This window comes from Sus scrofa, chromosome 8, assembly GCF_054392235.1.
Source record: "Sus scrofa isolate SSC_HxYL_T2T_F1_AM1 chromosome 8, Sscrofa_HxYL_maternal_Yorkshire_Landrace_v2.0, whole genome shotgun sequence".
NCBI classification, from domain to species: domain Eukaryota; kingdom Metazoa; phylum Chordata; class Mammalia; order Artiodactyla; family Suidae; genus Sus; species Sus scrofa.
The window spans coordinates 91,783,119-91,800,590 of record NC_139390.1 but is presented as its reverse complement, the minus strand read 5'-3'; the positions used below and the strand labels follow the sequence as shown (position 1 = coordinate 91,800,590).

The 17,472-nt window shown below is 36.6% G+C and overlaps 1 protein-coding gene across 12 annotated transcripts in view; it reads right to left on the bottom strand.

The window, feature by feature from the left end:
- INPP4B (inositol polyphosphate-4-phosphatase type II B) overlaps window positions 1-17,472 on the bottom strand; it is a 696,813-nt gene that overhangs the window by 163,956 nt on the left and 515,385 nt on the right. The window lies entirely within an intron of this gene.

The window sequence follows — 17,472 nt, the reverse complement described above, 5'->3', positions numbered from 1 at the left end:
GAAAAAGCAAAAGCAGATATGAGGTGGTCACTAACAAGATGAGCAGAACTACACAAGAAAACATAGCCGGTTATGGGACCATCTTAAATGACTCCAGAGATGTTATATGGAATCTCTGCACCTTGGAGCAGATTGTTAGATGGAGGAAAGTTGATTTATATGCCAGTTTCATACATCTTCTCTGTTTCACCAGCAGAGATTCATCTTCTGGGACATTAACTCTGTGCTTCTACTTACGTAATCTGTCTCCTCTGGGGATCCACTGGGGAAGCAATGCCCCAGTAGAGACAGAACCTTCCTGGGTCTGGTCTGGTAGAACACAGGTGCAAGATCCATTCTGGATATTTCCATTGCAGAGGCCATGGGGGCATGCTAATGGCTGATCTTTGCCTTGAGGGAGGCTGATAAGCTGGTGGCATTAGGAGATAAGGTGACAAGGGTGGAAGTATCTGGAGCTCTCCACTGAGCAGGTGGTCAAAAACTGAAGACATGTTCCTTTTGGTTAAGCCAGCAGTGAAAAGCACATAAACTGTGCCCAGGACAGGCAACCTCTTGCACGATTCGGATTTGCTTGCATCATTGTATGAAATCCAGATAGAAAACAACAATCTTCATCTTCACCAAGGGGACGTTCAAGTACAATCCTTCAAAATGAAGGCCAGTTGCAGTTTGCCAAAGACTTAAAGAGAAGTAGTGAACCAAGCACAGAATTCAATACTCCAGCTGATTTTGAAGGCCTTGCCAATATTTTCTACTCCTCATTCCAGATTTGCCTTATTCTCCACTGGCACTTCCGCTGGTTTGGGTTGCTTCCTTGTTAGGTCACCTAGACTTTAATCCCAAGGGATTAGGCTCGTAGTTTCCTTGCTTATTGAATTTCCCATTCACATCTGGGCATATGACATATCTACATTCTAGACATACTTCCCATTGCTCAGATTATACCACAGCAGCCCTATTTCCTCACCATGATGAGCACCGTATCTCTTCCTCTCTGCCGTTCCATTTAGTTGGGGACGTGGAAGCCAGGTCACGTGTGAAATCAATCACAACTTTCAGGTAAGTGGGGCTCTTCAGGGGTCCCCTAACTAAACTACCTCTACCCACACTCCAAGAATGAGGATTCTAACTGACAAGATCTAAGGCTGTAGGGAAAGTAAGCACAGATCCCTAAATGGGGCACTGTGATCAATGACAAGGGCCCATGCTTTCTCTAGAGGTGATTATTTTAGCTGTGGTAGGCACAGTCTCTATAAGCTATTGGTTTGGCATATAAATTTTATCTTGAAGGATAGTACCCAACCTTAACACTTTTCCCCAAGCTGGTATCTTAGCTGAGTCTTTCATGATTTATATTATTCCACAGTTCTATCAGATCTATGGCTTTTGAGTGGTGGGGTATGCAGTGATTACAAACTCATCGTTGCACCTCCTTTGAGGTAACAAGTGTCCTTTGGTTAGAGCAACATTATGTGGGACGCCTATCATATCACTGGATCAGGCATTCTGTAAGCCATCAAATGTGAGTGCCAGCAGTGGCACTACTAGCAGAAAAGGGAAACACATATTCACACGGTGTTTCACATACCCAGGATGAACTGCCACCTTCTCCAAAGTCAAATGGATCCAACTTAACTGACCTGCCATCAATTAGCTGCTTGGTGTCCCCCAAGGAATTGTACCACATTCATGTCCATTGCCAATCTATTGCTGGCATTCAAATTTAGCAGTGACAGTATCTCTAACAGCCTTGGAGAGGGAGGCCATACCTTTAGGTCCATGTATAATCCTTGTGTCTCCCATCAACACCATTCTCTTCATGGGTCTATCGCATAAACTCTGGGGTATGTGAGAAAGAAATCTGGCTAATATCCTCAGGCAGGTGACAGTGTCCATCTGGTTGTAGAAAGCCTGCTCTGTAATATTTGTTTTCTGATAGGCATAGCTCTGAGTCATAAAGGTATTTGTGCTCACTTCCATAGGCCTATCCACACACCTTTGCCCAGATCCCTTGTAACCAATCTTCTAGTTTTATTTCTTCCAGGCCCTTGAAGACACTTTGCTAATACTCAATATATATCCACACCTCAGACCATCTCTGCCTCTAAATGAAAATAATTACACTGTTTTTCAGCATATATATATGTGTGTGTGTATAATTTTACATATACTTATAATACATATGACATAGATATAATTGTAACATGTGCATCAGAAATATAGTTCAAAAGCACAGCAATTATTTATGTGCATAAACAAAAGACGTCTTTTTGTGTAAGTATATGTGCGTGCTGTATTACTAATTTTCCCCATTATTTGTAATTGAACTGACATACATTATAGGTGAAGAAACCATGTGCCAGTTTATTCCTATTACTCCACTGTTATTACTAGCACCTCCTTCATTTGTAAAATAAAATGTCCCATTAAATTATCCACATTATAGGATATCAGAATTAATAGATCTTTTTTGATGTAGTAAAAGAAAAAAACAAACTCACAGAATGTCACATTTGGAAGGGAATTTAAGAAATAATTTGAAACTTCTTGTTTCATAGATGGAGGCCTCTAAATAAATCTGCTTGTTGATCCTGGAGTCACTAGAATATCACAAGTCTTTTAGACTATATTTCCCATGTCCACTCTTTTCTCACCCCATAAAACTTTGCACTGTAACAACAAAGAAATACAAAGCAACTTAAAAAAAATAACATTTGCCTTGTTTATTGAAGGTACACAATGGACATAATGTTGAGTGAGTGGGATTTGGAACCTGGACGTACTGACTTCTAGGATTATATTTGTAAGTTTTCATGTACTTTTAATGTTAAACTTGAACAAAAGAATAAGTTACAATTTGAGATTTTTACTTCTGATTCTTTCAGTTCCAATGTCATGGCTACTAGTTATGCAGTAATCATCTCTAAAATATGTTCAAATGGATAGTGATACTTAGTATCATGAGAGCCATAGGTATGGACTTTGCAAATTGCCACTTGTATCTAAACAGAATTCTGGCATCAACATTGTAATTAAATAGCTACACATCTTTACTAAGACTTTGGTACAGATAGCAAAGGCGGTGAGCTATGGAAATGCATTTTTAGTCCATAGAAAATTTGTAAAAAATTCCTTCCCCCCATCTATAAACATCTTTGTTTGATTCACAGTAACAATGGCTTCTGCTTTCAAAAGCTGTCTCCTTCCATTGTTACCTTACAACAATAACAACAAAAATTTATTTCTGGAAAATCCACTGCCCTGCTAAACACATACAATCTCTATGAATTTACTGCTTTACTCTAAAGTTCTGTTTCTAAAACAAGTCTCCTGGTTTGTCTCTAACTCTTTCTAATTCTTCAAGACTCCAATAGGTAGGCACAGGACATTGAAAAGATTGAATTTCAAATATCAATAAGCTTAGGCTGTTAACACATTTGAGTTTTCTTGGCACTTACCGCCATCCATCCCTTCTCACTTTGCTACCTACAAAAATAAAAGGCAAATCACATAAGATAAATCTCCAAAGGAGAGAGGTGATTGCACAGGCCTCCTTGAGAAACATCTAATGCTCTATGGTTCTTGACATTTCAACTGTGAAGTATGACAATCTTGATACTTGATGAAATATTCATACAGATTCTTGGAAATAACTCTTGTGGTGCACTTTTTGTCTATATGGTTTGTTTTGCCTTACCTTGTTCAAATATTTCAAAAATACATGCTTTTCCTCTTTAGGAAAAGTGGAAGTTCCTGGAGGTCATGATGATCCTTTGAACCTTCTATAATGTAGAAGACACTACTAAGTATATAGCATGTTCCAAACACAGATTCTTAAATAAGACAGAGAGAAAATGAGACTCAAAAAAAAAAAAGTCCCAAATGACTCTTGAAGAACGAAGATAAATAATTGAAAAGAAAATGAGTCATAGAAGAGCTGGAAGAGAAATATCCAAACCTGCTTTACAGTTTTTACATGCAATGCATAAATTATTGGAAAGAATATTAAATAGATAAATGTCATTTAAACTTACTCCTTACACCCCTTAGGCTGATGTGGCTTGAAGGATGAGGAGGGCATTGGACCACAGGGAAGCGAAGTGGGTGAATTGGCATCAGGCTTTTTTTCTTACTCCAGCCACCCACCAGCTCTAACTGAATCTCTCTCATTAATATTGGAAGTCTGTGTATGGAACTGTGAAAAAAGGTTTCTGCTGCTAAAAAATAAAACTAAGTTTAAGATTACCAAAATAGAACATAGTGGAAAGAGGAGAAAGTTTAGCATCTATATAAAGCTTCTACTTAAGAGAAAGTCTTAAAGCCTACTGATAGTGTATTCAAGGGGGGAATTCCAACACAGGGGAAAATGTGCTCCAAGCCTGTGAGTTGCAGAGACTTGTCTTATTTATCGCTTTGTCCTTCTGCAGGCCTTAGTCCATGGAAAGGGCTCAGTGTCGGCTTTTTGACTGAATGAATGAAAGGGTTGTTTGTAGACTATAGTTCTTAGATTTTCCTGAAATGTGAGATAAAGTCAGAATATAAATTAAGCCCCAAGTTGAATGCTGTGCTCTACCCCAGTTAAAACGGATACATGCAATACAAAAATGAGTCTAGGTCTGTACCCCTAGTTTGGGCAAGTCTTCCTTAGGAATAGAGAAAGACTTCATATGGCATTTCTTACTGTAATAGTTAATTTTAGGTGTCCACTAGACCACAAGATGTCATATTTGGTTAACTGTGATTGTGGGTGTTTTATGAGGATGTTTTTGGATGAGATTAACATTCAAATCAGTAGACTGGGTAAAGTAGGTTGCCCTTCCTACTTGGGTTGGGTATCATGCTATCAGCTGAAGGTTCAAATTGAGTAAAAAGGCTGAGCCTCCTGTAAGCAAAAGAGAACTCCTCCTGCCAGACTGACTTTGAGCCAAGACATTGGCTTTTCCTGGGTCTTGGATGCTGGCCTTCGAACTACATCATAACCTCTCCTAGGTCTCCAGCTTGCAGACTCACCTTTCAGATCTTAGGAGGAGTCTTCACACACACACACACACACACACACACACACACACACACACACGCACGCATGCACTCACGTACACACACACACCCTACCAGTTCTATTTCTCTAGAGAATCCTGAGTAATACACTCACTATGTAGAGATTACATCACAAAGATTTCTCTCTCCTTGGTATAAAAGAAGCTGGGGGTGGTGGTGAGATGGAAACATCTAGAATATCATTTAGGCTCTTTTATGAACTTTAATCCCTCCCACCACATTTTACAAATACCCTGCTGACTTCTTAAAAAAAAAAATACAATCACAGTGATGTTCAGCTTGTCCAAGCGATATACGTAAGAAATCTCCCTAGTTCTGAAGACACAGCTCCACAAGGAAGCACTTATTTTTAAAATTTTTTCAAACATTTTCATTAAAGCATAGTTGATTTTCAATGTCGTGCCAATTTCTTCTGTACAGCAAAGTGACCCAGTCAGGTGCACACACACACACACTCCCTTTCTTATATTATCTTCCATCATGTTCTATCCCAAGAGACTAGATATAGTTCCTTGTGCCATAGAGCAGAAGCTCACTGCTTATCCATTCTAAATGTAATAGTTTGCATCTACTAACCCCAAACTCCTAGTCCATCCTACTCCCTCTCCCCATCCCCTTGGCAACCATAGATCTGTTCTATATGTCTTGAGTCTATTTATGCCTTGTAGATAGATTCATTTGTGCCATATTTTAGATTCCACATATAAGTGATATAATACTTTATTAGAAATGTAAGCCCAGAATAACCAAATGAAAAAAAAAACCTGGTTATATAAATTCAAAAGTCCCTAAAAATATGAAAAGTAATTATTGGAAGAAAGAGTGCTCAAGAATAATAGTTAATTCATTTACAAGAATGTAATAAGACCAAATAGCCTGATAAAAATTTATCTACCAAAGGATACAGCCCAGTAAGAAAGACATTAAAATGTTATTTGAAATTGTTATTATCTAAGTAAATAAAAATATTTTCCCACTATGAGTTGAACAATACCATTTTGTAGAATAAAAATAGCTATACTATTTAAATAGAGCGTTTTAGTGGTTATCACACTCTAAAAATACACGTGGGTGTACATGGGTGGCAAGTTTAATAGCCAAATAGCTTTCATTCATTAAGCAAAATTAGACCTTAAATCAAGCCCAAAAGAAGCCATAAAAAAAGAAGCCATTAGGAAAAAAAATTAAATACTAAATAGTCAATGAAGAATAGACTCCATAAATGACTGGTGGGTGGCTTCATTTCATAAAGCAGTCGGGTGACACCATAAAACTGAACAAAGTTCAACTACATGTCAAGTTTCACAGTATTTTCAACCCATAATTCAAACTGTCTGTGCTTTAACCCAGAGAGGGATAAAAACTTCATCCATAAATCACAGGCTTTTTTTAAAGTGCACTTTTAGAAATGACAATGTCAATAATGCTGCAATTCATGATCCACTATTTCACTGAGTGGTCATTCACTCTGATTTTTACCTGACATTAAAATAAGGGGCTGTTGTACTATACATTCAAGGTTTCGAGTTTATGTTCAATCCATCACCAAACCTGACTTTAGCTCCTCAAAAACTTCCAAATGTTTGTATATTTCGCCATTTTCCCACAACCACCATGGTCTAAGCCACCATCATTGTTGGCCTAGGCAACCTCAACATCCCCTAAACTGGTTTGTCCTTCCGCACTTGTCTCCCTTTTTTGAACTGTACTCATGTCATTCTCTTAGCACAGGTTTAGTTGTTCTTGGGAAAAGATTACATTCCTGAGGGCTTATTATATGCCCATTGTGATGAGAGATTCCTGTACAGTAAGAAAATTGAAAGTCCTTCCTTGTCTGTGTCCCAGAACTAAGTTGAACCTATCATTCCAAAATCACTGTCTCAGCTCCAAACATACCAACTCTGAGGGAGAGACAAGCCCAGTCTACTTTCCTGCCCACAGGGATTTGTAGTTCCATAGAGTACACACATCTATGAGGTATGCTAGATTGGTAAACTAGAGGAGATTAGAATAAATTATAGGCGTTCAGCTAAGATGAAAAATAACAATAATAGTTTCAATATTGAGTATCTATTTGTATGGGATTTTTTTATGGAAGTGCTAAGAGTAGGTTTCACAGAGTAAAGGCCTAGGTATGTATGCTCTAGGTGTTTTCATCAACAGCTCATTTTAAACCTTGCAATAACCTGCTGCATTTGTTATTTAATCCCTTCTTTGAGGAAACTAAAGATCAGGACAGTTAAGTAAATTGTGCCAAGTCACATAATAATTAAGTGGAGTTGGGGGAGGCAGGTTTCAAACTCTGCTGCTCTCTTTCTCTCTCTCTCTCTCTCTCACACACACACACACTCTCATCAAATCCCATAGCCATAAGTGCCAGAGTCTCCTGATTGCTCATTTATTACTGCAGTAGCCCTGTAGGACAAATGATGACATTATTATCTGAAAATTTTTTTTAAAAAGTTAAAAATTGAGAGGTTGAGTAATTTTCTAAAAATTATAACTATGATTCAATTGGCAGATACAGAGGTTTTGGACTGGCGTAGATCATTATTCCAATTCTGTGTTTTTATCATCACAACACACAATCTCCACTCCTCAATCCATTTGAAATAAGGGATCTTGGCACAATAGACAAATATGGTTCTGACTGAGCTTTGCTTTATTTGCTCCTGTGGGGCTATTGTAATAATCAAACAGCAAAATAAAACACGTATTTCTATCGCCAGCTTGGCGGTACTAAGCACTCTCCAGGACCTCTCATTAAATGATACCAAGGATCCATAATGATGAACTTAATGGCACATAGCATCTGCTCCCAATACTAGGAGGTGGTAGGGCAAATGCACTTTCCATGATAAATAATCCGCTACATGGTATTCCAACTGTGCCTCAACATTGCATGAAGAAAAATGAGCAGAAGAAATAACACTAATCAGGTGAGTCCATACTGGAGTCCTGATGTGATATTTCTTATGCATCACTTCCGGATCTTTAAGACTTAAGATTTTCCTCAGAGAAAGCAAGCAAGAGTGACCAAGAATGAAACACTAAAAGAAACAAAATGGAAGAGACAGAGCACTATAAAAACACTTATGTGATTCATCAGTTGGAGGTTTATTTGATATAGATGAGACCTAAATAGAAAAGCCAGCTCTCTATTACTTTTCCTGCTAATCCATGTTTCTTTAAGGTCAGAAAATATTTTCAGTGTGTTTTTATTTTATCTATGTAAACGTCAATAGATATGTCAGAAGTCACGTGCTTCAGCCTGGCCAAAATAAACCAAGTGTAAGATGAGGCTTGGGGTTGTGGGTAGACAGGAGCTCTTACTTGCCTTGTAGGCCATGTGAAGAGGAAACTTTGCCTGGTGATAGATTTTGAAAAAAAAGGTACATAAATTATATCTGAGAATATCAAACCACATTAAATGGACAGGCTGGCTCACCAGGTCCGTTAAATCCAACTGTACATCTTTTCTCACAGTGGGGATATTTTTGAGATAGAATTTACCTGAATATATTCTAGTTCTAGTCCACAATTCCTAATATATACTTTCCACATTTTTAAAAATGGCACCCCTGTAGCATTATTAATTTGAAATAAAATGAAGATTTTTTTTAAATGTCAGAGTCACAAAATGCTTTAAAATAAGGTGCAAGGAAGAAAATTAAATATTTTCTTCATTTTGCCTCAAACTAGGTAGAGTGCTTAGAGAGACAATTTAATAGTTTACGATAATATTGAAGTAAGCATATAGAACATGTCTCTGAAATGTTACTCTGTGCAGCAACTAGGCTTTCAACCCGGTATTTCAAAGTATCTTACTATCTTTTGCATGTATAAGAATATTTTGTGTTCAAGAAATAAATTTAAGGTGTAGATAGAAAGGCAGATTGACAGATCGATAGATCAATAGATCGATAGATAGATTGACAGATAGATAGACATCATAGGTACATAATATAGTTCTAAAAACAGCAATATAGAATATTTGAAATATTTAATATTGAACAAAAAAGTGTCTACTGACATAAAAATTTTATTGCTATGAATTTATTATACATACATTATGAAGGCTAATATCTAAGACAAAGTATGTACCTTTTTTCAAAAAAGTGCTAAGAAAAATTTTATTTAAAGTTTATATATCCCAAATTCTATCACATTTTCCCTACTAAAGTGGTTCAGATTTTTTGTTTTATTTATAAGATTTTTTTCTCTGTATGATACACATAAATATTCCTATGTCTTATACAAAGCCCAAGAACATCTTAAAGTTAATTGTTAAAAAACATTCTTATGCTTTCTTCTAGATTCCCAGGATTATATACCACAAAGTTTCTCTCCTTCCCTACTCCTGGGACCAATGAAGAAAAATATGTGTAGAGAAGAAATTAAGCTGGAGAAAAAATAGAAAAATATATTATATAAATCAAACTAATTTTTTTCTGGGGAGCTTTATGAACTATGAGATACATTTTCACTGAAATCTTTCATATCTTTAAAACTTTTTGTACTATGATAGGCTTTAAAATATCATTTTATTAGTGTAGAAAATTATACATGTTTTATAAAGCCAAACACTCTATGGCCATCACAGCCTCCCATCTAAACACATACATGCACACTCCATCATATAGTATGTTGTGTGTAGCTGTCATGGAGCTTCAACGTGCCAAATTCCATAATTTTATTTTATAAGTAACCTATTTCAATGCAGCCTAAGCACAGCAAACTTTTGAAGTAGTATAAAACCTGAAGAAATTACTCAACAACAAAATATGTGATGACAATAAAATAAGCTATAAAATTTTTATAGATGGCAGTTTGGCAAGACCTACATAACCTGCCTGCATGCAACCCAAGCTGAAGGACTGTGAAGCCTGAGGCATTATAAACACAGGCAAAGAGTCACATAAACACACACATACATACACACACACACACCTTCTAGGTATTTAGGATCCCTGAGCAGTCTTCAACTTGTCACTCTCCTTTTCTCTCCATTATAACTCTGTAATAATCAAGTTGCCATTTTCCCCCTTCCTTGAAGGAGGCTAGATCAAAGACCTGGGTTTAATACCTACATCCCTTAGGTACCATGATTATGGAGTAATTTAGTAAGCTTCTCAGAAGCCAGGTGTTACACTGAGTGTTTGGTAAGCAGAACCGCGCCCCTGCCTTCACTTTCCAACACATAGTTCTAGTGTCATTCTCAAGATGTTACATACACATCCAAGCTATCCCCTTGATACATCTACTGAAAATCTGCATTTTTATAACATTTTCCAACAACTTATATGAGTCTGCAATGTAAACCATGGATATTTTTATTTATTTTTTAAAATTGAAGTATAGCTGATTTACAATGTGGGGTGTTAATTTCAAGTGTGCAGTGAAGTGATTCAGCTATACATATACATAATCTATTCTTTTTTCAGATTCTTTTCCATTATGGGTTATTACAAGATACTGAGTATGGATGCCTGTGCTATACTGTAGGTCCTTGTTATTCCCCTATTTAATATATAGTAGTGTGTACCTGTTAATCCTGAACTCCTAATTTATCCCCCCGGCCTCCCACTACTATCCATTTGGTAACCAGAAATTTGTTTTCTACGTCTGTGAATCTCTTTCTGCTTTGTAAATAAGTTTATTTGTATCATTTGTTCATTAAAAAAAAAAAAAAAAGGAACCATGGATTTTAAGGAAGCAAGGCCTTTGGCAGAAAATCCATTATAGACTATTACACATAGGCAAGAAATAATGTTGGTTGGGATTAGAATGGATGGAGTGAAAATTCAAAAAGTGAATGAATTTGAAAGCAATTGTGGCGCTAGCATGATTAGAAATTGACCTGAACTTGAATGTGGATAGATGTAGTGCGACAAGACAAAAATATTTATGTTTTATGTTTCTACATTGAAACATGTTTCTCCACTGCTGGACAGAGGGTGCCATTTACTGAGACAGGGATTAATTTAGGGAGAATGATTTAAAGGGGAAGACACTGCAAGGAATCAAGAATCCCTTTTATTGCTGCTGCCATGAGAACACAGTAAGCCTATCCCCATTTACCTATATTTTTTCTTGAAGTTGGGAAGAGACAAAAACTTGAATTATAAATGGCTAGTAATTTTCTGAAAGAAAAAAAAAACAACCAAAAAATAGAGATACAAATTTTTTTTTAATTTTTTTAAAGTTTGAAGGAGAGGTAAATTTTGATGTTCACATATAAAGTAAACAAAACCAAGGTACAGTTAACTGGTAACTCTAAGTATTTTTTGAGATTAGGAAGGGTTATTGCATTTGTTTTATGGTTGTATAAGAAATTTCCATTCTAAATCCACCATCCAGAACTAATCACTATTAACGTTAGCGTATATATTACTAATAGTTGAGTGCATTTCCAGTCTATTTTCCTTCTACTTTATTTATGTATCAATCAAAACTAAGATGCAATAATTTCTACTAATTAGTAACCTTCACTTTAAAACATTAGATAATAGAATTGTATATTTATTCATAATACAGCTCAGACGTGCAAGGAAAATTAAACAGGATACAGGGCATGATAGCCATGGGGACCACAATCCTGTTTCCCAGAGTGAGGCTCTTGAAGATGAGAGTAGATGTAGAAAAGAAAGACACAGTGTTTTTTCTGGATGGTGGATTTAGAATGATTTTTCTTTTACTTTTTTGTATTTTCTGTACTTTCACTATTTTCTATGGTGAGCTTATACATACATGTGCATATACATATGTGTGTGCATATATAAAGACAAATATACATATATAATATGTATATTATATGTATGTTATACATGTTTTATACACACATGATACTATACATTGCATGTATATTATATGCATATATGTGTATTATATGTATATATAATGCATATTTTTTTGCCACACTTGTGGCATATGGAAGTTCCTGGCCCAGGGATCAAATCAGAGCCACAGCTGCAACCTAGGTCACAGCTCTAGCAAGGGCAGATCCTTAGCCCACTGCACCAGGTCAGGGATCAAACCCATGCCTCAGCAGCCACTGGAGCTGCTGCAGAGACAATGCTGGGTCTTTAATTCACTATGCCACCATGGGAACTCCAAGTATATATTATTTTTCTAGCAAAAACTCACCATACATCTTATGTATTTTTAAAATATGTCTTCAAGAGCAAAGAATCAGAAAATTGCCAGGCACAATATAAGCCTTTCTTCACAGCAATAAACATAACTTGCTATCTACGAGTTCCTGCTTGGGAATTTTTTGGACATAAACCATAATATAAAATTCAAAGCAGTGTTTTAAAAACACTTCACAGTCAATGCAAAAGCTGTTACATATCTGAACTTGAACTCAGAAGACATTCATGCTTCAGCCAGTCAGAGGGAGCCCCCAAAGAATTTAAACTTTATCACAGCTCTAAGACTTGCGTATGTGCAATCTCAAGTCTTGCACACGTTGAGTCTGAGGTCATGCTAACTAAGATACTAATAGCAAGAGAGTTTTAGGTGGCAGTGGCAGGCAAGGACAGACACTGTGTGTGCGAGATGGGAAGCAGCCACTCTGCCGTTATGTACTTGTCAACATTTCCACTCCATGTCAGGATGGCTGAGAAGAATAATGTTTTCCTCATTTATATGGACAGGTGTGCATTAGGCAAAAAGGTGAACCATACACACACGCGGTCCCTGCAGAGACTCATACTAACTTACGCTGTCAAGTGTACACCAATCCCAGATGTGGTAAAATGAACAATGTACTTAAATGTAGGAGTGGAATTTCATTCTTGCAAAGTTAAAAAAAAATATGTCTTTAAGACACAATTGTGACTATACATACACCTAGTACTTCCTTAATTCCCTTCCTTAATTGCTATTTTATTTCACAGTTAAACCCATACTCAAACCTAGGAAATCTCTCCTGCAGAGTTTATGAGGCTGATATCAATCACAGCAGTGTTTTCAATTTTTCACTTTCCACTCCCTTGTTTACCAAGGGAGTTATCAAAATATTCAAATAATTCCCTAAACACTCTTGTAGGGAGACGGCAACACACCAACTCAGAGAAGTTGTATAAAAGTTCACATATGGAGTGAAAAGAGAGATTGAAAGAGTCAATGGAACATGAAATAAAGTGTAGGGTTTTCAAAATCCAGACTCCACAGATGTTAAGGGTGGACATGCTTGCAAATTCATCATCTTGGTCATTGAGAAGGAGCAGCTAACTTTGGTAAAATATTTTCCAGAATATTTATTATTTGGCCCTTGAAGAAAAAGTTTTTGTGAATATGGCTTTCTCCAAAAAAAAAAAAAAAGAAAAGAAAAAAAGATTATATATCTATGTCTGTCTGTCTGTCTGTCTATCCATCTCTAACTGTCTCCACCCATCCACAAGACCCATGCAGAACAAACTATGAAAAGGACTTAAGGACAGCTTATATCTGCTAGTCATTTGCTTACTGCTTTTTACCAACTAAAATGACACAATTTAGTTAATATTTATTTTAAAGATTCATAAAATAGGTCACTTACGTTCCTTAGCAATGTAAATGACCACAACATAAAGTTGCCCCAGAAACTTTTTTTTCCTTTTGAAGAAATAACTCCAAGGTCTTCAAAAAATCATTCTCTCAACATAGATTTCCAAGCACACAAATGAAGCAGTTTGTGCTCTTTCCAAGTACAGAGAGAGAACGGCACTATGGCACCCAGAGTCTTTGTCAAACAAGGTAAGAAAATCCATCAAAATTGTGCTGTTAGGAGAAAGTAAAATACTTTCTGGTATGTGAGTTAGAACAGAGGTGAAAAAGGTTGAGAAAAGAACTTCAGAGTAAAGCTCTGTCTACACTGTGGATTCCACCCAACCAAGAAAAATGTTGCACGTCCTTTCACAGGACAATGTGCCATTCTTATCTTCTTAATTTATTACATTATATCATATTAAATTTATGTTAAAATTTAATGGCTATATTAATTTATATATATAATTCTTAATTTAAATTATTTTCGCATCTGTATGGCAGGGATCTTCAAGTAATTTTTAAAGAAAGTTTGGTGATGACATTTTTTGAGCTCCTGCAGACTTAGCTCTGTTATCTCCATTGCTTCCATTCATAAAAATAATTCATAACCTGACCTTATATAATCAAGTGGGGCCATAGCCTTTCTCTCTCTAAAAAAAAAATCAGTAGATCTTATGCCGTGGGCTTTTGTAGAGAAGTATAAGATTAGACTGATTTTAGTATATGAAGAAAAAAAAAAAACTGCTTAAGCATTCACTGTTTTCTTCCAAGAAATTGCATGAATTGTTCTTCCTCACTCAAGAACACACAATTTTTTGGTAGCTTCCAGTTTGGTGCTCTGCATATCTAACATCTTCTTTCTCATCATTTTGAACTTCTTCCCATCTTTGTTTTGTATTTGAGAACAGCTTTTCATGTTTGTCTTCCACATCTTTCATGTGATTCTCAGTGTCCAATCTGTTCTTCTCTACTGCCTCTGTGGATTTAATTTGCCTGCTGCATTTTAAAATTTCAGTTCTCTCTCCATTACTCTTTTCTTCTCAGCATTTTCCCTAACAGGTGATGATTCATGACTTAAGGCACTCCAATTCCATTTCATGACAGCCATACCTTCTTTCACTCTACTGAGATGGCTGGTCAATTTTCTTATGAGTTTTTCCTATTTCCTTTTTGAGTCTTCAACATGGATTTTTCTCTATTTTTCTTTATAAAATGTTAAAGAGTCATTGTTGAATTTTTTTAAAACACAGCTTAATGTTGAGAGAGCTACGTAGGAAAAGTGTTGGAAAAACAAAAGATACCTGAAATAGGCTGGCCATCAAAGTGCCTACCCAATTTTCAAAACCTATCATATTCTTACACAGCTTAGTTTCATGGGATTGAAATGAGATTTTCTTCTCTGAACAATTTCCAAGGTGTATTGATAACAGTTCTTAGGTCTGTCCTTACCAATGAAACTTTTAATATATGGAGGCATTGTTCCTCTGTCTCCACCCAAACTGCCTACTACCCCCTTCCAAGTGTTTGCTAGCTATTTATTTTATTTATTTATTTATTTATTTATTTATTATAAATGCACAGGGGGGAAAAAGGATACAGAGAAAGACAAGAGAACAAGATGAATGGCAACACAGTGGTTATGCCTCCTAAGAGCCAAGACTACCTCTACTCTTTCTCCTTATTTCTTACTCCTTTCCCACTGGGATCTACTATTAGTAAATGAATGGATACACTATATCAGCGGGAATGAAGGCAGGGGTTGAAAAATAACCCTGGAGGACTCAAAAGCCAGACATTCAGAGGTCAGTGGATCAGCCTTTAAGGGGTTTCTAAATCGTGACAAAAGACAGATGGGGAGTTCCCATCATGGCTCAGCAGTAACAAACCTGACTAGGATCCATGAGGATGCAGGTTCGATCCCTGGCATTGCTAAGTGGGTTAAGGATCCAGCATTGCTGTGAACTGTGGTGTAGGTCTCACATGTGGCTCGGATCCAGTGTTGCTGTGGCTGTGGTGTAGGCCAGCAGCTAAAGCTCTGATTCAACCCCTAGCCTGGGAGCTTCCATATGCCATGGGTGCAGACCTCAAAAGACAAAAAAAAAAAAAAAAGAAAAAAGAAAAAGAAAAAAGACAGATGGGACAACAGTAGAGGTCTTTCTCCTCTCTTTCTCACTAGTCAACTGTATTTTTTGATGTAATAGAATTAGTGGTCCATCAACAAAGATGTTCAACACCCCCCTCCCCGCCCAAATACTAACCTAATAATAGTATGTTAGTATAATAATGTAGTATTATGTTAATAGATTTCGGTGCTTTACAAAAGGTCATCTTTTTCCATTTTCTGTGTCTTTTTAGATATTTAGTTAGTTTCTGTGTCTTTTTAAGATCTTTAGATGTTAAGACTGGCTAAGTTAGCTGTAGCTTTCCAGTACCACTTGATAAGGTAAGGCCCTACCTTAATTTCTTAATTCTACTTCATCTGGTAACTCCTCTTCTGTGGTTCTGGCTGAAATAAAGATGCTAGGTTTTGCCTGACACCTCTAACTCATGCTTGCCTTCTCTAAGTCCTTCTTATTCTATAACCCCTGAGAGGAAAGGTTACCCTCTCCAACCTTTCCCTATAAAGAGTGATATTTACATGTTTCTAGGAAGAGTGGTTCTTAGTGTACAATAGTCTTGAATGCAACAACATTGAGGATGATAATTCTTTCATGACTTTAAACACCCAAGCTCCATACTCTTTCTATACTAACATAAGCTTGTTTATCCTTCCTGGGAATTTGTTTTGACCATCACCTACTCTTAGTACTGGCTCTAGGTAGGAAAATATTAAATAATTTGGCTTAACATTAATTCATTTTTGCACCTAGCTATTACAAGTTAGTCTGCTTAGGTTCCTGAACATGTTACATCTTCTCTTGGCTTGAGTCAATGACTGTTGTCTGATTTCCGTGGCCTGACTATTCTCACTCTTCTCCTCTTTTTTTTTTTTTTTTTGGCCACACCTTCAGCACACAGAGATTCCCAGGCCAGGGATCAAACCTGAGCCACTGCCATGACAATACCAGATCTTTAACCCACTGAGCCACCAGGGAACTCCACTCTTCTACTTTCAAATACCCACTCTTCTGTCTCTTTTTCAATCTTGATTCTTCCAGGTACAGGTGGTTGTTGTTTTAATAACCCACACCTTCCCTTCTGATTTCCCTTAAAATCCATATTCTATTTATTTTCTTTTTTTCTCACTTGAATATATAGCATTTTTGCAGTCACTCCTACTCTAACAAGTATTATCAATACTGCCAGGTTTGACCTGACCCATCCATACAGAGCATACTGGCCAAGTCCATACGGCTTCACTGGGGACTGGGAGTGGGAGTGTGGCTCTACCAAAGGGGTACAGTGCTATTAAGTAACACAGTGTCCTGATGTGAGCATAAGGCAGGAATCCACATTTTGGACATTTCACACTCTGCTGTACATTTTAGCTATTAAAAATAATTGCTAATTTTCTGAGTTTTAGAGCCTTAACTGTCTGTGTGGTATAATGAAGTATATCAGCATTTTTAAAGTCACTAGAGGTTTATAAGGCAGAGAAACAAATTGATTAGTCACAGCTCAGAGATATTATCAACAATCAGTTCTCAAATCATTCTATTTTATTACAGCAACAGATTTGATTTCATTGTATGCAACACTATCCATTCACATAGCCTACTTTATCAATCATCTCAAAGAGTTTTTAGAACCACAAATATCTGAAAACCTTGTTACAGATAAATACTCAAAAGAAGAGTCAAGCCAGAATTTCTTAAAGAACTAGTGACCATAATTAAATGAAGTAAAGACACAAGGGTTATTAACAAGGTCAAAGCTCAG